Source organism: Notechis scutatus, chromosome 7 (genome assembly GCF_049901735.1).
Source record: "Notechis scutatus isolate UNSWTSFEM ecotype Mainland chromosome 7, rNotScu1.2, whole genome shotgun sequence".
Taxonomy (NCBI): Eukaryota; Metazoa; Chordata; class Lepidosauria; order Squamata; family Elapidae; genus Notechis; species Notechis scutatus.
This window is the reverse complement of record NC_142015.1, coordinates 1,322,152-1,341,738: the sequence shown is the minus strand read 5'-3', so window position 1 is coordinate 1,341,738 and position 19,587 is coordinate 1,322,152. Positions and strand designations below refer to the sequence as shown.

Here is a 19,587-nt window from a genome sequence, read left to right as displayed (position 1 = left end):
ATTTATGATGGTCTTTGGTATTCTCTGAGCTTGGTTGTTTTCTTGCAGACATTTCATTAACAAACTAGGTAACATCATCAGTGCTAGAAAAGGAGTGGGGTGTGCTTTCAGCTTATATGGAAGGGGCTTGCCCTGCCAATGGTGGGAGTGGTCTTTGGTGATTCCTGATTAGGCTGTTACTATGATTTTAAGATATAATTGTTTTTTTTTTAATGGGTAACCTCCCCTTTCTTTATTTTTGTTCTAATGCTCAGTGCATTTACCATGTACTGTCAATGTATGCAGTCAAATGTCCAAAATATTTTTTTCAGTCTCTTCATATCTCAAGACATCTTTAATTCACTAAGGATTTCATATTGCCTCTGGAGAGTGCAATTACACAGGGTCTATACCACAATTAATGCAAATTACAAACTATGCAGATTTAATTGCAGATTTCAAAGCAATGGCATCATGATTAAGGATTTTTGTTCCGCCACACACATGCAAAGCACTGCTGCTACAGAGCTTGTTTTTAATCCCACAAGACAAAAAGAGTTTCTGCCCACCCACCTTAATTGGGAGGCTTCATCTGTGTCAAGCCTCAGCAAAGTTTCACTACAAGGTTTGAACACTGGCCTGGGAAACAACACAGACCAAGCATGGGCCATGCAGCGCAAGGCAGTTCTATTTAAAATAAACAAGATTTTGCTTTTTATTGCTGCACTTCTTCATTTGATTGTATCATTGTCTGCCTATAACCCTAAAAGTCTCAGGGTCTTATATTAGTTCCTCTTCACTATCAAGTTTATCTTCATAACAAATGAAATTTGAATATAGTCTGTTCAGTGTTACTCCCAACTGTTAAAAGCATTGTATTGTTCCAACTTTCTTCCTTATAAATGCTGACTGTAATGCTCGTGTCAAGTGTTGAAAGAATGGTTAATCATTACCTTGGTTAGGTAGTTTAGCCCCACCCACCCACCCCATTTTCCCCCCCAGCTGTTCTGAAAAATCCTCTCTCAAGATTATCACCCGGGGACATTACTGGGCCTTCCTCAACTCCACCCGTCCTTGAGTCAGCAGAAAACTGCCCTGGCATGAACTCGGCTGCCTTCCTTGCTGATCCCTATCTTGTCTTTCTTCTGACTCAGGACCAACTAACTGTTTTGGGCTGGTTCTGCACGTGCAGCCTGAGGCAGGCAAAGCGACCAGTTGCTTCCTCTGGCTCTGCCCCAAGCCAATCGCAGCACCGTGCACAACTCTAGGCGTCACCTCTTTTAACCCTCTGCCCACAAATCTAGGTTATGGTTGAAAGGTTATGAACTGGCTCGAGAGGGCTTTTTTTGGGGGGTGGGGGGGAAGGGGAGCGAGACATGTGAAGCTTCCTAAAATTTAACATCAACTTTGTTGTCTGGAATGAATAAATCCAGTCAAATCTAAACGTTGGCCATTGCAACTTTTTAATTCAAAATGTTATTAAATAGCAAATATTAAAGTATTCTGATTTCCCTACAGACTTTAGATTTGTTTGTATAATGAAGTTGGGTTTAAGTTGGAAGCACAAGATTGACACAGACACCAGATAAATACTCAGACCTCTAAAATCCCACCTACTCCAAGTACCTACAGACCTACAGACACCCCCCCCCCAAAAAAAGCAAGATGTTTCTTCCGTTATTCTATTGGAGGAAAAATATATAAACTTTCCCCAAACAATACAAATGTACTTCCTCCTGAACACAAATTATAGTGTGTTAGCTTAGATGTAAGAGGAAACCAAAAACTGAAAACACTGTTGTGCAATCCTGACTTGGAAGTAATTACAATTACAATTTGCCATTTGAGATGCTATCTTATTTGATGTAACCAGGAAAGAATGAAGATCTTCTGGCTCATATATTCATATAGAGTTCATATATTATGCTATGGCTTGAACAAACCACAAACTGAAGCTCACGTTAAAGAGCTGAATCCTAGTTTATGTTAGAATTTCAATCCAATTCACACAAACATGAATCAAAACAGCATTTGGGCTCACAAAGATGTGTCTGGACATGTCAGTCAGTGTTTTATGTACCATTCTTACCATCAATCTACGCAGATTTGAAAGACTAATGTAATATTATAATAAAATGGTTACTTTAATAAGACATTCAGCATTCTTAACAGCCCTTTTATTATTAGCACAATGGAGACACTAATACAATGACTTGGTGTGGCTGACTTCTGAGAGAGGAAAAAAATTAAGTGTCCTAGTTCAGATGATATACTAAGCAAACCATAAAAAGCACCATTAAATGTTTTTTATCTGCATCTGATAATGGCTGGATCCAACGAAAGTGATCATAGTGGCAGGCAACAGTTACTTGCCAGATCAGAATCCGGAAGAATTCTACATTTTTCAATCCAGCCCTATTTGTCAAGCTACAATCCTCCTTTTTGGTATTTGCTCAATGGCCAAATAGCCAAATGAGGTCTCACTTCTCCTTATTTGAAAACACAGGCCATTGTTCCCACAAAGGGAACACTTATTTGGACACCTGGACTGCTGAATACGGGATTGTATGCTTGTTTACCACTTTGCACCTTAGGTAAATCGTAGGTAATAAGACCTCGCACTTACATTCTTTTTCCTGCAAAGTCTCATTCATGGAACCTCACCAGCGTTTAAAACTTTGTTTTCCTGTGCATAATCCTTTTCATATAAAAGGCTCGTTTATTCATTCACATTTGTTTTCTCCTGTATGCTTCCCTGCTTCTCCTAAGACACAACAGAAGAGCTTCCTTCTTCTCTGTTGGTTTAGCAGGAGAAATACGACACTCTTAGCTAACCTGAGAGCATGAAAACCGGAGAGTGGGGGGGGTTAATCTTGTAGTAGCACTGCCAATCCCTGTCCTGGCAGCACACCAGAGAGCAATGCTTCAGAAGCATCTGACCCTCAGACGGGCACTTGGAGGACGCGTGTTGGAGCTCAGGGGGACACAGAAGGAACATGGGTTGCCATTCCATAAATGAAAGCTATTCTACTTGCCAAGTAGGCTACAGTTTGCATAGCTGGATACACAAAGACTTCCTCCCTTTCTTTACACCTGACCAACATCTCTATAGCACTGAGCAAAGCACCCTGGATCCATGTAAAATAGGTAATAAGTAACTGTGGAAGATTCCTCTTATCAGCAAAACTGGAGGTTTAATAGTCATGAGATGTACTACAATAAAAGATGTTCAGCTGGATAGTGGGTGGCAGGAACATTACAGAGTGCCCTAACTTCCTCCACCATAGGGATATCACTTAGTAATAAAGTACGCTGCTCAAAAAAATGAAGGGAACACTTAAACAACACAATGTAACCCCAAGTCAATCACACTTCTGTGAAATCAAACTGTCCACTTAGGTAGCAACGCTGATTGACAATCCATTTCACATGCTGTTGTGCAAACGGAATAGACAACTGATGGAAAGTAGAGGCAGTTAGCAAGACATCCCCAATAAAGGAGTGGTTCTGCAGGGGGTGACCACAGACCACTTCTCAGTTCCTATGCTTTCTGGCTGATGGTTTGGTCACTTTTGAATGCTGGCGGTGCTTTCACTCTAGTGGTAGCATGAGACGGAGTCTACAACCCACACAAGTGGCTCAGGTAGTGCAGCTCATCCAGGATGGCACATCAATGCGAGCTGTGGCAAGAAGGTTTGCTGTGTCTGTCAGTGTAGTGTCCAGAGCATGGAGGCGCTACCAGGAGACAGGCCAGTACATCAGGAGATGTGGAGGAGGCCGTAGGAGGGCAACAACCCAGCATCAGGACTGCTACCTCCCCCTTTGTGCAAGGAGGGACAGGAGGAGCACTGCCAGAGCCCTGCAAAATGACCTCCAGCGGGCCACAAATGTGCATGTGGCTGTTCAAACAGTCAGAAACAGACTCCATGAGGGTGGTATGAGGGCCTGACATCCACAGGTGGGGGTTGTGCTTATTTTTACATTTTATAAAACAAATCTCAGAAACCTCTTTGGATTACTAAGCAGAATAGGACATTTTATATGTATTCATTTTATAACAGTTATAAATACTCAAAAACTCGCAGGTGTTTGTGGATGTAGGTGATTTCAAAATAACGGATGAGGAAGGTCTCACTGTAGTTGTTTTGTTACATGGGGAATTATTATTGCAAAACTATACCATAATTACAGATAACCATATTTGGAATTACAAAATGCAGGGAACTTGGACAGAAAAGAAAGATGGGAAGCATTCCATTCTCAGTCAAAAGTAAAGCAAACGTTATTTCCTGTTTACACATCCTTGAGCATTAAATGCTATTTACACAGGTGCTTACAAACTACCCAAACGTAAACTGGCCCACATCATATCAAGTGAGCTAATGAGTTGAGGATAAACTTCAAATCCTGCAAAACAACAAGTAGTCCAGAACATTATGTGGACTTCTTGAAGCCGCCTTCTGCTACGTTGAGGAAGTTGGTGGCCGTGCTCGGTCATTCCTCCTTTATCTAACCAGCTGTCCATGAGACATGTCAGGCCAACATGTTCACCTGGGAGCAAATCCTGAATCCCAGATGCTTTCCTCGGCTTACAATAGTTCATTTAGTGACCACTCAAAGTCACAACAGCACTGAAAAAAGTGACTTAGGATCGTTTTTCACACTTTTTCTCACAGCTTTTTCAAAATTTGGCTTTTGGGTGACTGACCCATATTTATGACAGTTGCAGTGACCCGGGGCCCTTTTGCAACCTTTCAACAAGTAAAAGTCAACGGGAGAGCCTGATTCACTCAACAACCATGTTTCTAACTTAACAATTGCAACAATTCACTTAACAACTATGGCAAGAAAGGTCGTAAAATGGGGCAAAACTCACTCAGCGACATAAACGTTGGGCTCAATTGTGGTTGAGGACTGCCTGTAATAAGTCTGGCATCCCACAGCAAGACGGGCTCTCAAAAAAGCCACCTGAGTTAACAAAATACTGAATCCTAAATCATACAACATATGTGTCAAAGGCTTCGGGCACTAAACAGAACGCTATTTCTTCCCATTTTAACCATCAATAATCAGCATTATAGACCATAATGAGAGGGACTGACCTCAAACCACCCAGAGACTTTCCATGGTAAGGATGTATGTGAGCCTGGACCTTCTGAACTTAAGCCAAGCAAGCATCTTAACCACAAGCCATCTTCCTTGTTCCTTTTTAGGAATAAAGCACTGCTGAGAACTCCCATTCAGATAGGAAGGCAAACTTTTCCAGCTTGGCAAATGAGATATAATCTCTTGCTGCCAGAGGATGCTTTACAGTCACTAAGCCAAACCAAATATGTAAACTGTTTGATGGTTTTATGTAATCAGTGAAGTTTTGGCTCTGTCCAGTTCACAACCTTCCCAACCAGAAACAGGCACTGCAACTGGCAGCTGCTCTGTTTGATGGTCAAGGGTCCCCACCCGGCTACTGATCTCACACAGATTTGATGGTTCAGGCAAAGGACCGAGATTGCCCCAAAGCTTCAGTTAGAACACTACAGCACAGCAGTATTTGCTGCCGATTGACCATTTGCGGGAACAGACTTTGGCCCAATTTAGCAAGGCTTCCTCATGTGAAATGTGTGGAGAAATGGCACAGCAATCTGTTGACTTGCCATCTCTATGTGCGGAGAAGCTAAAAAGGAAGCTAATTTTAATGAAAGGTGAGAAAGGGAAGCAAATTCTGCACGTTTTACATAGAAGGATAAGATTTGATATGCAACGAAAGATACAAATTGGAGATAAGAATTCCCCCATTAAGACTTGTTCCACGATTATGTTGTAATTGTATTTGTGAGTGACTTAACAGCAATTCATCTCTCACAGCTCCTCCCAACTGCTATGTGGATTATACCCTGGCAAAACTGGACTGTAAGTCTGTTTCTTTCACACTTTGTTTTTTTGCCTGTACATTTAAGCAAGAGTGGACAACATTTAGAGTCACTCAAACGGATCCTTTATAGTGAAACTTTGCTTCTGCTCTGTTTACATACCTCGTTTTGCACAGTATCTACCACTTCAGAGTAAGCTTTGAGAATGTTCGGAATTCTGCAAAAAAAAAAAAAGGAGCAAAGGCTGGTTGATATTGGATTTAATTTAGCCAACAGGTGAATTAAACCTCAGCACCAATCAGCAAGCTGGAAGTCAAGATGATTGAAAAATGACAGCATGATGTCTCTACTATTTGGGAACAGGAAGTCTCGTTATTTTAAGGACTGAGACGCAAGGTATAAAGACGACTGTTTCCCAAATAGACGCTGCTTAAGACTTCCTATGAGCTGGCTCTCTAGAAGATCCCTATATAAAAGTCATTGATAGTTGCGAGTCTGGATATGGTTGTGAAACTTTCTCTAAGCTTTCACCAATCCAGTGTCATAAAGGTGATTCGAGAAAAATACAAATCATCAGAAATAAATGGTCATTCTTGGCAAAACTGCTTCCCAACAACAGCGGACAAGTATCCAAGAAATCATCTAAATGAAACTGCAGGAAGAGGACATCATCAATTGGGGGGGGGTGAGGCATGCTAGCGATCCCCAGCTATGTATGCCCCCCATCCTAATCAGAGCAGGAGGTCGAAGTCTTGAGCTGGTGCCTGGTGGCTTTTGAAGGACTGGAGGAGGTAGAAGAGTTTAGAATGAGTCTCAACAAGAGAGGCAAGACTATTTATTTAGAGGACTCATCTGGATAGGACTCTCTGCCAGTTGCAATTAGCTCATTTCATATGTCCTAATAAACTCTGGATTCCTCCCCACCCTGAAATGTTAAGGAAGCCAAAGCCTCAATGCAGAACTTCTGCTTATTTATTGCACGTATAACCGTCATGTTGGTTTACTTCAATTACAAACAACAGAGTCGTTTAAATAAAATATCCACAGTTGAAAGTAGAATATGTAAGTATAAAATTAAGTAAGCATCATAAAAATAATCAAACCAGATGTCATACCACTCACCATAGGCCCTCCAGAATAGTTCTATTTTCAAGAGTTTCTAAAAAGGCTTGAGATAGTGCTGGGCAACTTAATTTCTAAACTAGTCTATAGAGTAAGATTATCTTCAATTATCTATCCTCGGAGATTACAACAGCTCTTTCCTGTTAGCATTCTGAAAGGCTATTGAGACAGCATTTTCCTTATCTTTCAGAATGCAAGAGGCAACATAACTATGGCAGCTCTTTGAATGGGGACTGATTTTAGGACCTCATCTTGTCTCTCTGTGTGGCACATTTAATGGTTTCATGAGATGTAACTTGTCAAGAGTTGTTCTATCAGGTGGCATACAAATATCAAAAATAAATAAAAACCAGGAATCTGGACTCTAAGTCAGCACATAACTTTTATCAGAAAATGTCCTATATTTCATCCCAGGCAGCAGGTGGCAGCACTGAGGTAGCCTTGACTGATCTCAAACTTCTCTAGGATCAGGCCTGCTTAGCACTTTGATGGGAAATATCCAGAAAATCCCAGGGTCCCATACCCTAACCCTGGAAGCTGAAAAAAAAAAACACTCAGGAAAGACTACAGCAAATGACCTGCCTGTTGTAGATGGGGGGACGTGCCCATGGCTGTCACCAGGAGCTCAGTTCTACTAGAGAAAGACTGTGACTTTTACTACTGTACTTTTTAATTCCCAATCTACTCAAAATGGCTAACAGAAAAAAGCTACATACAGAATGCAAAATGTTAAAATTAATAGATGTTGGGCGGCTAAAATAACTTTAAATAAATAACTAAAACATAAGCTTAAATGATTTTGACGCTTATTATCTATTAATCTTAATTAATAAGTTAAAATATCATTTTAAAAACTTGTGCAATGTAGTCATTTTTCTTCTGCGTATCTTTCCCTATAAAGAAAATCAATCTGTAGTATAATGAGAAGTCATTGTTTACATTATAGAGTAATCAGATACTACTGTCATTTTGTATAGAAACAAACTGTACTGTAAAAATTCTCACACTAGACTTCTATACAGAGGTGGTATTCAGCAGGTTCTGACCAGTTCTGGAGAACCGGTAGCAGAAATTTTGAGTAGTTCAGAGAACCAGCAAATATCACCACTGACTGGAGATTTTGCAGTATCCTTCCCCTGCCACGCCCACAGAACCACGCCCACAAAACCGGGAGTAAAAAAAAAAAAAAACACTGAATCCCACCACTGCTTCTATAATTCTTTTAGAGCCCTGGTCACGCAGTGGTTAGAGTGCTATTGCTATCAACATTTTAAAAATAGAACACGTTGCACTTATGCCAAATTAAGCATATAAATTTCTGTTTCCATGTTTTATTTTGTTCCCAATTTAGCCCTTTGAGCACCTTGGCATTTATTACTTATTAATTTTTATGCCGCCCATCTCACCTACAAAGTGACTCTGAATGGCTTACAGATTTATCATTGATTCTTTTATCATTTCTCACCAATCCAAGCACTTTTCAGGTAACGTGTTTTCTTTTTTAGGTAAACTCAATCAGCACATCTTTTAATGATTTATGCAGTTCCTGGAATATTTTTGCATTATGTTATTATTACAACCCTTCCTGCATAATATTCTTTAATAATTATGCAAAATGAATTTTCAGTGAATTCACATCATTATTTCGAGGATTTGAAAAACCTTCTGACCGTAGTATATAGTTCAACATGAAATATTTTCAGGGCAGAAACATCTCTGAGAATCTCCCTGAATTTTTAAGAACTTTTCCAGAACATCAGAAGCTCTGCAATTTTTGAAGGCACCGAGGAATTATCTTCAAAACAATGACCCAACAGGACATGGGTTGTCTAGGTTTTTCGTTTTTTTTCCAGATTCTCGGGAAATATCGTTATTTGTAAATGATTAACCAACCCATAAACTTACTCCAAGATAGCTAATATTTCTATTGTCTATTGTTACAACATGTCACTCTTTCTTCCAGGCTGTCAACAATATTACAAACTGCAAACATAATCCTTTTAGAACCACTACAAACTATGTAAGATGACTCTGCTTTTATTCTGTAAGTTTCCCAAGGCTATCATTCTGCTGATTCAGCTCTGTGTCACCATTCTCAAAACTGAATACTGTAGTCATGTCTCATATACTGAGATGTACACACCAGGTTGCATTATCTTTTTAATGTAATATCCCCCATCATTCTGGGCATTGTTCTATTTCTTATTGATTCTGATGAGAAGAAAAAGTTATTAGACTATTGCTTAAACTATTAGTTCATTCTCTCATTTTCAAGATTGAATGGATATAAGCAAATGGTTAGAACAAATCATTCGCCTAAAAAAATCATAACACAAATTTAATAATTATGAAGTTTCAAAATACATTCCCTCCTGCATCAGGACAGAATACAAAAGTGATCACACTGTTTATAAGATGGAATATTTGATTAAGTAGTAAGAATAACTAAAATCAAACCATAAAACCAGAGTGACTGAGAAATGAACAGCGAGAAAGTCAGAGATGGAGTTACTGTGTTGTTATTCTTAAGGTAAAGATCACAAATATGCAAGTCACACAATTAAAGATCACAAATATGCAAGACAGACAATATATTTACTAAACTGACATCATCAATCACAAAGTAATTAGAATTCTACAGGCAACATGATATTCAAAAGCATTTAGAGAAATCAATCCGTTCATACTCAACAGTGGTTCTTGTAGAATTAATATTTACAGAATTGGGCAACAAAGTCTCAATGAAAAATACCATACTGTGTAACTAAAATAGCTTATGGTTTCAAAAAGGTCTATTCTGCAGTGGCAATCTTCCCCTGGGATTTTCTTACTAGTTCCAGATGGCTGTATATAATATATTAAAGTGTGCTAATACAGCTCTTCTGTATTTCTATGTTACTTAAATATCTGGCTACATTTTTATTGGTCAATGATGAAAATAATTTCTAGCTATTAGTATAATGCTTCCATTTTACATCAGACTAAATATTACCAACTCAGCTTGGCTAAGGTGGGTTTGTCCTGGTTGGTATTTAACTGGGATGGTATAGGAAGTTCAGCAGTAGAATCAAACCGAGAATTCCACAAAACACCCCTGAAAACAACCAGGGGAAACCATTTCTGTAAGGAGAAAAACTGAGTCTAGAGGCAGGCTGGCAGAGGTTGGGCTCGACTCAAAGGCAACTTTGCTTTAAAAAGGTCCCTTACCAAGAACCTTCCGTATAGATTAATTAAAATCCAATAACTGCTAGCAACTTACCTGATAAATTACTGTCCACAGAAACAAAACCATCAAGAACTTATCAGAAATATAGAAGAGTGGGGGAATATAAAAATCACACCCCTTGGTATGGTAAAATATCAGATCTTAATAAATGTAGGACTAAAGCCACATAGACGGAACTCAGGTGTGTTATTCAGCTTTCAAAAAATGTGCATTATATTTTTCCCCTGCCTGGAGAACCCTTTGACGTGGCTTGGACTAAGAAAGAGTGACTGGCCCGAAGGTCACCCAGCTGGCTTGTAACCCTAAGGAAGGTCTAGAACTCATACCCCCACCCCACCCCACCCCCGGGCCGCTTTTAAGACAGAACCTTCGCCATTCCAGATAGATATTTAGATAAATGCATGGATGGAGTATGAGAGAGAGAGAGAGATAGCAGTCAGATCTTTATTATCACATGTATCTTTATACTTTTTAGATATATGCATATTATACATACATACATATATGGAGTGTATGTGTGTGTGTGTGTGTGTGTGTATGGATCTTTGGTTATTCGGGTTTTCTCCCGCGTAAGATTGGAAGTATCTTTTGGATACTTCTAAATCTTACGCGGGAGAAAACCTGAATAACCAAAGATCCACATACAAATACCCGCGAGAACCTCATAAAACAAATTATTTTTATATATATATATATATATAAAACTGCTGAAACGTTGCTACAACTTTAAAAGAACTACAATGACGTGGGAAAATACCCGAACCAAGCCGAACACCATACATGTAAGTACCTGCGAAAACTTAAGAAAACATACACACACACACACACACACACACACACACACAGATACGCATACTGCGTGTGTGTATATACATATACACACATATACACTATTTGTTTTCTGAGTTTTCTTCACTCTGAGAAGCACAAAGCCGAAGACACAAGCCTGAAGATGACGAATGAGATTTTGTGGAAACATCGCCAAGACACTTCCAATTTTACGCAGGAGAAAACCCAAATAACCAAAGATCCACATATACACTATATATACACTATATATATATATATATACACACACATATTCCATCCATCCATTTATCTAAGTAATTATCTATCCGGAATGGCGAACCTTCTGTCATAAATATACACATAGAGAGATAGATGATAGAGAGAAGATGGTAGATAGACAGATAAATGATAGATAAGGTAAGTATAAATAAGATAGATAGGATACCCATAGGTAGAGATACCTGCTTAGACGTAAAGCTACCCATATAATATAAAAGATGTATAGTCGACAAGGCAGACCGAAGACGCGGCCTCTGCAAAGCGGGATGGAGGTTGTCCGTCCTGGGCTGCCTCCCTCGCATGGGGACGGATTCCTCCTCCTGAAAGCAAGCAGCCTCTTTCCCCCCGCCCCCCATAGGGCACCGCCTCTCCCCCCTCCTCTTCCCTCCCCCCAGGAGGCTCCAGCCACGTGCCGGGGAACCGCTCGAGATCGCCCAGCCTCGCCGCAGGTGAAGTGGCCGCCGATGCCGCCTCCCCCCTTCCTCCTCCTCCTCCTCCTCCTCCCGGCCACCCATTTGGGGGCCGAGGCAGATGGAGGCGGACGCGGGGGGAGGACACCCGCCCCCCCTCCAATAGAGACATATCCTCTCCCGGCCTGGACCCCCACAAGCCCCCCTCCTCCTCTCCCGGCCCCCAAGGCCGCCCGGGAGGCCCGAGCCCTTCGGCCGGGGGTGGATCTCGAAGCCCGGCTGGGAAGCGGCGGCTCCATGGGGGGGGACATAACGCGGGGGCCAGCCAGAGGAGACGCGGGGGGCATCGATCCCGGAGGCCAAGGCGGCGGCGGGGGGCAGCAAGATGGCACCGCATCGCGGGGAGGGGCAGACCCCGTGGAGCCCCCGCCCCCACCTCACCCAAAGGGGGCGTGGCGCCTGCGCAGGAAGGCGGGCGACCCCCGAGCCTCCAGCAGCCGGAGCAGCGACCCCGACGGGGGGAGGGGGCCGAAAGACAGGATGCCCAGCCGGGGGGCGGGAGAGAGAGAGAGAGAGAGACAAGAGGGGACACCTCGTGAGGTAAACGCGGAGCCGCCGGCGGGGAGGATGGGAGCGGGAGTCCGCGCCTCAGGGAAGGAGGGAGGGCGGCCGGCCGGGGCTGAGGGTCGTCAGCCTCCCCCTCCCCCGCGCCCCACTCTTCCCTCATCCCTTCACCTGCCATCACGGCGAGCAGCGGCTGGAAATGGCGACCACGACGACGCCGGCGGCGGCGCTGAGGCGAAGGAGCCGGACTGGCGGCGCCGGCGGATCTGGAGCGCGCGCGAGCCTCGACCCGCAGCGGCCTGAGGGGAAAGGGGGCGTGGCTCGGCCGCGCGGAGGGGGAGGAGGGAGGGAAAGGGGGCGTGGCTCGGAGGACGGGACCCGCCCTCGGAGTGTGGAGCGCGCGCGTCACGTGACCCCGGCCGGGACCTTGCCGCTACCTTGCCGCGCTGGGTTCTTCCCGCTGTGGCTGATGGGTCGCCCTTAGCCGGCTGCGGACGATGGGGGAGCGGTCCCCCGCCTTCTCTGCTTTTTGCCAAGGGGAAGAAGAGAGCGAGCTGGGGAGGGAGGGGGGGAGCCTGGGAATCGCGATGACGTCACGCCGTGACGTCAGCAACTGCAGGATGCGCAGTGCTGGATCTCTGTGTGTGTGTGTGTGTGTGTGTCGTGTGCAGCTGCTCTCCATAGATCTTCGTTTATGCATTCAATATCTCGCTTCCAGGCGACTCCAGGTGGATTGCGATGAAATGCATGACAATTCCCCCCACCTTGGCCCCTTTTAAGACTTGAGGACTTCCACTCCCAGAATTCCCCCTCCAGTCATGTTAGCTCAGGAATTCTGGGAGTGGAAGTCCTCAAGTCTTAAAAGGGGCCAAGGTTGGAGACCCTTGCCCTGTAAGACTTAAGAGCTGCCAGGCGTAATCCAACCACTGGTCCACACAGCCAGGAGACCGGCTCTTCTCCCTCCAGCTCGTGGAGCTCTGGTTTCAAGACCTCGTAGAAGCGGTTCTCAGCTTACAACCACAATTGAGCTTAAAATGTCTGTTGCAAAGCCCCATGGATTGTTAAGTGAACGGCATCTACGGAGTTGTGCAATCATTGATATGCAACACTAAGAAAACATGCCTACATATATGAGTTTAATGAAGCATAGAGCGCGAGGGATAAAATAAGGTGGGGCAGTACAAGAGAAAATATTAAATTAGGATAGAGCTATGATAAAATCACCATGATATAAAGAATTCTATATTCTATATTATTTTCTATATTCTGTTCTATATATTCTATATTCTGTTCTATATTTTATTCTGTATTCTGTTCTATATTTTATTCTATATTCTATTCTAATTTTCTATATTCTATATTCTGTTCTATATACTACTATATTCTATATTCTATTCTATATTCTATTTTCTATATTCTATATTGTGTTCTATATTTTTATTCTGTATTCTGTTCTATATTTTATTCTATATTCTATTCTAATTTTCTATATTCTATATTCTGTTCTATATTCTGTTCTATATTCTACTATATTCTATATTCTATTCTATTTTCTATATTCTATATTCTGTTCTATATTCTATTCTATATGGCGCCACAGAGTTGCAATAGGATGTTATAATGCAATATCTAAGGAAGCTAACCACTAAGTCCTGTAAGTCCTAAAAGGCAGGGGGGTTTCCAACCTTGGCCATGTTAATCCTGTGGATTTCAGCTCCCAGAATTCCCCAGCCAACTGGGAGGTGCTGGCTGGGGGATTCTGGGAGTTGAAGCCCGCCAGGCTTAAAGTGGCCAAGGTTGGAGACCCCCTGCTATAAGGGATACCTTGAAGAGTTTGTCAGTGTTAAAACACACTGGCCGAATACAGACCCACTTTTTTTTTTTTTTTTTTTGCAGTATATCTGAAGGCTATTATTTATCATTAAATTCAAGGGGAAAATTGTTTTCTTCCACGGCATGGCGACTCTCAGTTCCACTTCCCTATTCTTTTATTGGAAGAGTTATTTTGGAGCTGTGCACCACGCGATATGCAAATCACTGCCTTCAGCTTGCTCTGCGATTATTAGTAGGTTGAGTGTGTGGGTAGCATCATCCTGGTGTGAACTAGCAATCGGGCCGCTGAATTGGGCCCCTGTGCAGACAAAACAGGAGCCGTTGTCATCAGGGTGAAAACCAAGACGATCACTTGGTGACAAGGATGAGAGTAAAAATGTACTCGTTATCATTTCTGTAATTGCTGATATCAATCAATCAAATCAATGAGAATAGAGCTGGAAGGGACCTTGGAGGTCATCTAGTCCAGCCCCTTGCTCAAGCAGGAGAAGCTATACCATTTCAGACAAGTGGCTGTCCAGTCTCTTCTTGAAAACCTCCAGTGCACCAGTGGTGGGATTCAAAAGCACCAGTGGTGGGATTCAAAATTTTTTACTACCTGTTCTGTGGGTGTGGCTTGGTGGGCGTGGCTTGGTGGGCGTGGCAGGGGAAGGATATACTGCAAAATCCTCCTTCCCTCCCCACCCCACTAACCTGCTTTCCAGCTCCGTTCTCCTGTGCAGGGCAACCAAAGAAGACTCAATGGGAGCAAGAGAAGAGATGAGGTTGGCAGGGCCAGTCAGAGGCAGGATTGGCCGGTTCTCTGAACTATTCAAAATTTCCACTAACGGTTCTGCAGAACCGGTCAGAAGTGGCTGAATCCCACCTCTGTGAAGCACCCACAATTTCTGGTGGCAAGCTGTTCCACTAGCTATTCCCTCTTTCAAAGCCAAACATTGCCTTCCAGTCAGCAAAAATTGTCCATGCCTGTCACATCATGGTGTAGCCTTGGAACTCATACATGACTTTTTAGCTGTTTTTGTCCTTCACATTTCCTGTTCCTGATTTATATCTTCTTATCCTAAATTGTAAAGCCACAACTGGGCAAGGCCAGGGTTTGTGATGTGGAAGAAAATGCCAGCGGCAAAAATTTATATGCCAGGTTGGTTGGTTGGTTGGTTGGTGAGTTAAGCTATTTTACTATCCAGCCCAAACAGCAATTCTTGGTCAGAACAGATCTTAGGAATGGTCTCAAATTTATCAGCAAGTTAGCATGGAGATAAAAAGATGGATTAAAAACCATAACAATTCTGCACTGCACATCCAACCAATTAGCCAACCTTGTACGATGGCATATGCAGCTGCATTGTGGACCACGCGTAGAATGCATAATTTTTTTTATTCCTGCAAAAATAGTATTGTGTGTGCTAGTAGAATACAGAAGTTGGAACTGCAGTTTGTAGTGGTTTCCAAATGCATTTTGGAGCGTCGAAGCTGGCTGAGGAATTCTGGGAGTTGAAGTCCACAAGTCTTAAAGTTGCCACGGTTGGACACCCCTGCTCTAAGGTCTGTTAGAACAACCTTGAACTTTGCTGTGCTTTCCTGCCTTCTTGGTGCTTTGGAGCAGAGGTCCCCAAACTTGGCAACTTTAAGACGCGTGGACTTCAACTCCCAGAATGCTTGGAAGTCCACAAGTCTTAAAGTCCACAAGTCTTATTATCCTAAATGCTTGGAAGTCCACAAGTCTTAAAGTTGCCAAGGTTGGACACCCCTGCTCTAAGGTCTGTTAGAACAACCTTGAACTTTGCTGTGCTTTGTGTTTTGTGAATTCTGGGAGTCGAAGTCCACAAGACTTAAAGTGGCCAAGGTTGGAGATCCCTGGTTTAGAACACCAGCTGGCTCTTTTTGGGGAGTGGGTTGTCCTTACATCAACAGGGCCGCGACCCCCCAGAGCCAGCCAAGTGGGTTGAGCAAACAGTCCAAGGTTCACACGCATTAGCTGGATTACAGCATCAGGGGGCCCATTTTTTTTTCCTCCTCTCCTCTCCCCTCTCCCAGTGTCTCCTGAATTTCAGGTTGCTTCTCTCTCTCCTGGATCAGTTTGCAACCCTTGATTCTTGTCCTGCCTTCTTGGTGCTTTGGAGCAGAGGTCCCCAAACTTGGCAACTTTAAGACGCGTGGACTTCAACTCCCAGAATTCTTGGAAGTCCACAATGCTCCCAGAATGCTTGGAAGTCCACAAGTCTTAAAGTTGCCAAGGTTGGACACCCCTGCTCTAAGGTCTGTTAGAACCACCTTGGACTTTGCTGTGCTTTGTGTCTGGCCAGTTAACTCCTCATGTTTACCTATAGGCTTGTTTAATAATGATTTGGTCAATAAACTGTATTGTATGAAATGAAGTGGTTTGGGTGCAGGCTAAACTATAAAACCTGGTTTATTATTACCACTAACCAGAGCATCTTAAATTCAAGCCACAGGATGATCTTGTACCTTGGGAAGTAGAATGTTCCCTCTCAATTTTAACGATGCTTAAAAGAATATGACATTTCCAAGCATTTAGGATTAATAATAATAATAATAATAATAATAATAATAATAATAATAATAATAATAATAATAATAATAATAATAATAATAATAATAATAATAATATGCTATTATTATCCTAAATGCTTGGAAGTCCACAAGTCTTAAAGTTGCCAAGGTTGGACACCCCTGCTCTAAGGTCTGTTAGAACAACCTTGAACTTTGCTGTGCTTTGTGTTTTGTGAATTCTGGGAGTCGAAGTCCACAAGACTTAAAGTGGCCAAGGTTGGAGATCCCTGGTTTAGAACACCAGCTGGCTCTTTTTGGGGAGTGGGTTGTCCTTACATCAACAGGGCCGTGACCCCCCAGAGCCAGCCAAGTGGGTTGAGCAAACAGTCAAAGGTTCACATGCATTAGCTGGATTACAGCATCAGGGGGCCCATTTTTTTTCCTCCCCTCCTGCAGGAGATTTGAGGCCCATTCAAGATCTGTTGCAAAAGAGCTTGGCTGTTTTCTGCCCAGCTGGTCTTTAAGAGGCCACAAGAAAAGAGTAGGTGGGGGGGTTGGGGGTGAGGGGGAAGAGGTGTTGTTGAACTGGAAGAGGGGCCAGAAAAGAAGGGAGGGCTGCCCATGGCTCTGTCGGGTCTGCTTAAGAAGGACACCGCCTGAGACGGCCACTCAGTCACTCTTCGGAAACCCAGCAGAAGTACAATCAAGAGAACCCCACCTGCTCTCCGTATCATCGCGACAACGTCACCGCAAAGAAACCAGGCGGGTATCCTGCACCACGCTTTGACTTTTCTCCCTTCCTCGGCTGCCTTAGCAAAGCTGAACTTCAGAGGTTTTAAGGCGGCTCCAACAGATCCCAGGAGCAACATCCACCCTCTGTCCCGAAGAGTCCAGTGCCAGGAATCATCAGAATAGAGCTGGAAGGGATCTTGGAGGTCTTCTAGTCCAGCCCCCTGGTCAAGCAGGAGATCCTATATATTCCATTTCAGACAAGGGACTGTCCAGTCTCTCCTTAAAAACCTCCAGCACCCACAACTTCAAAGGTTCATTGTCCTCACTTGGAGGAAGTTTCTCCTGAATTTCAGGTTGCTTCTCTCTCTCCTGGATCAGTTTCCAACCCTTGTTTCTTGTCCTGCCTTCTTGGTGCTTTGGACCAGAGGCCCCCAAACTTGGCAACTTTAAGACGTGTGGACTTCAACTCCCAGAATTCTCCAGCCAGCTATGAATTCTGGGAGTTGGAAGTCCCCAAGTCTTAAAGTTGCCAAGTTTGGAGACCTCTGCTTTGGAGAATAAGTTTGAGCCCTTCTTCTCACTCAACCGGAGCTGTGCAATTCCTACAACCCTTATTTTAGCCTGCAAAAGAAATGCTCAGCACTGCATTCGGTTTTCCTGTTCCCTCCCCATCCCAAGGCCCCAACCTTACACCTTCCAGAAGCATCACCCGCCCACCCCACCCACCCGGCCACTCCCAGCCTGCTGGAAAGAAAATGCTGTATATCTTGGCCTTAACAACACCCCCAAAAAAAAAAAAAACACCTTGCTGACACGAAGCTGAACCATCCCCGAAGCTGAACCATCCCCGTGTCTCAGCCAGCTGGGCCTCTGGGAAGCGGGTTTTGCTCACAAGAACGAGGCCATTAATGCAGGAGCATCCCAGGCAGGCATGGAAATCAGCTGGGGGGGGGAAGCAAGGGGGGTGGCTTGGAAGTGGGGAGAAACAGGTCATCGGCGGGAGGCAACCGAGCCCTCTCTTGCGTCATGTTCCCTGACCGGGGATTCGTTCATTAGCCCAATTAGGTGGAAAGAAAACGGACTACATAACCCCTCCCTGTGTTGATCGTGGCTAGGCACGTCTGTCCCAAAAGCAAACTGACCCTGCACAATGCAATAAATCATGGGTGATGGAATCAGCAGACAACCGTGAGCCAAAACAAACAGTGGCCTCGACTGGGTTTCCGTGTCTCTGTGTGACTAGTTGGGGCTCACTGGATAAACGCAATTTGCTGACTTCACACAGAATGCCCAGCTGTGATAGAACATCACAGGAGAAAGAGGAAGGAAAGGAAAGGAAAGGAAAGGAAAGGAAAGGAAAGGAAAGGAAAGGAAGGAAGGAAGCAAGGAAGGAAGGAAGGAAGGAAGGAAGGAAGGAAAGGAAAGGAAGGAAGGAAAGAAGGAAGGAAGGAAAGAAGGAAGGAAGGAAGGAAGGAAGGAAGGAAGGAAGGAAAGAAGGAAGGAAGGAAGGAAGGAAGGAAGGAAGGAAGGAAGGAAGGAAAGAAGGAAAGAAGGAAGGAAAGGAAGGAAGGAAAGGAAGGAAGGGAAGGAAGGAAGGAAGGAAAGAAGGAAGGGAAGAAGGAAGGAAGGAAGGAAGGAAGGAAGGAAAGGAAGGAAGGAAGGAAGGGAAGGAAGGAAGGAAAGAAGGAAGGAAAGAAGGAAGGAAGGGAAGGAAGGAAGGAAGGAAGGAAGGAAGGAAGGAAGGAAGGAAGGAAGGAAGGAAAGAAAGAAGGAAGGAAGGAAGGAAGGAAAGGAAGGAAGGAAGGAGGGAAGGAAGGAAGGAGGGAGGGAAGCAGAAGTAGGATTCAGCCAGTTTGGACCAGTTCTGGAGAACCGGTAGCGGAAATTTTGAGTAGTCTGGAGAACCGGCCAATCCCACCTCTGACTGGCCCCGCCAACCACATCTCTTCTCCGCCTCCCATTGAGTCCCAGCTGATCGGCAAAATAGGATTCTAGCACGTTGTGTGAACTCTGCCACTAAGTAGTAGTAGTGGTTTTTCAAGTTAAGTTGGACCACTATGGTTGCTTGTCTGTTCAGACGCAACATATTAGGGGGGGAGCCAACAACTATGTTTTGTTAACCTAGGTTTTTAGGGGTTTTTTTTTAACTCGAAAGTCCAAAGCCTTGCTACAAAAATTCAAATTAAAAATATCAGTCCGGGGGCTTCCCAGGACAAGGGGCTCCTTCCTCCCGGCTTTACCCTAGAACAGAGGCAACGTCAGGCTGGAAAAG

General features: G+C 43.7%; 1 protein-coding gene across 3 annotated transcripts in view; it reads right to left on the bottom strand.

Moving 5' to 3' along the window:
* The window catches only part of SLC23A2 (solute carrier family 23 member 2), a 54,555-nt gene extending 42,014 nt beyond the window's left edge, over positions 1-12,541 (bottom strand). The window contains exon 1 of one of the 3 annotated variants that reach the window (XM_087969872.1): positions 12,408-12,541. The gene's annotated coding sequence lies outside the window, so the exon portion shown is untranslated. Of the gene's footprint in view, positions 1-9,111; positions 9,175-12,407 lie in introns of those variants that run through there. The other 2 variants (XM_087969873.1, XM_087969874.1) reach the window with 2 other exon arrangements.
* Between the last annotated feature and the right edge of the window lie 7,046 nt (positions 12,542-19,587).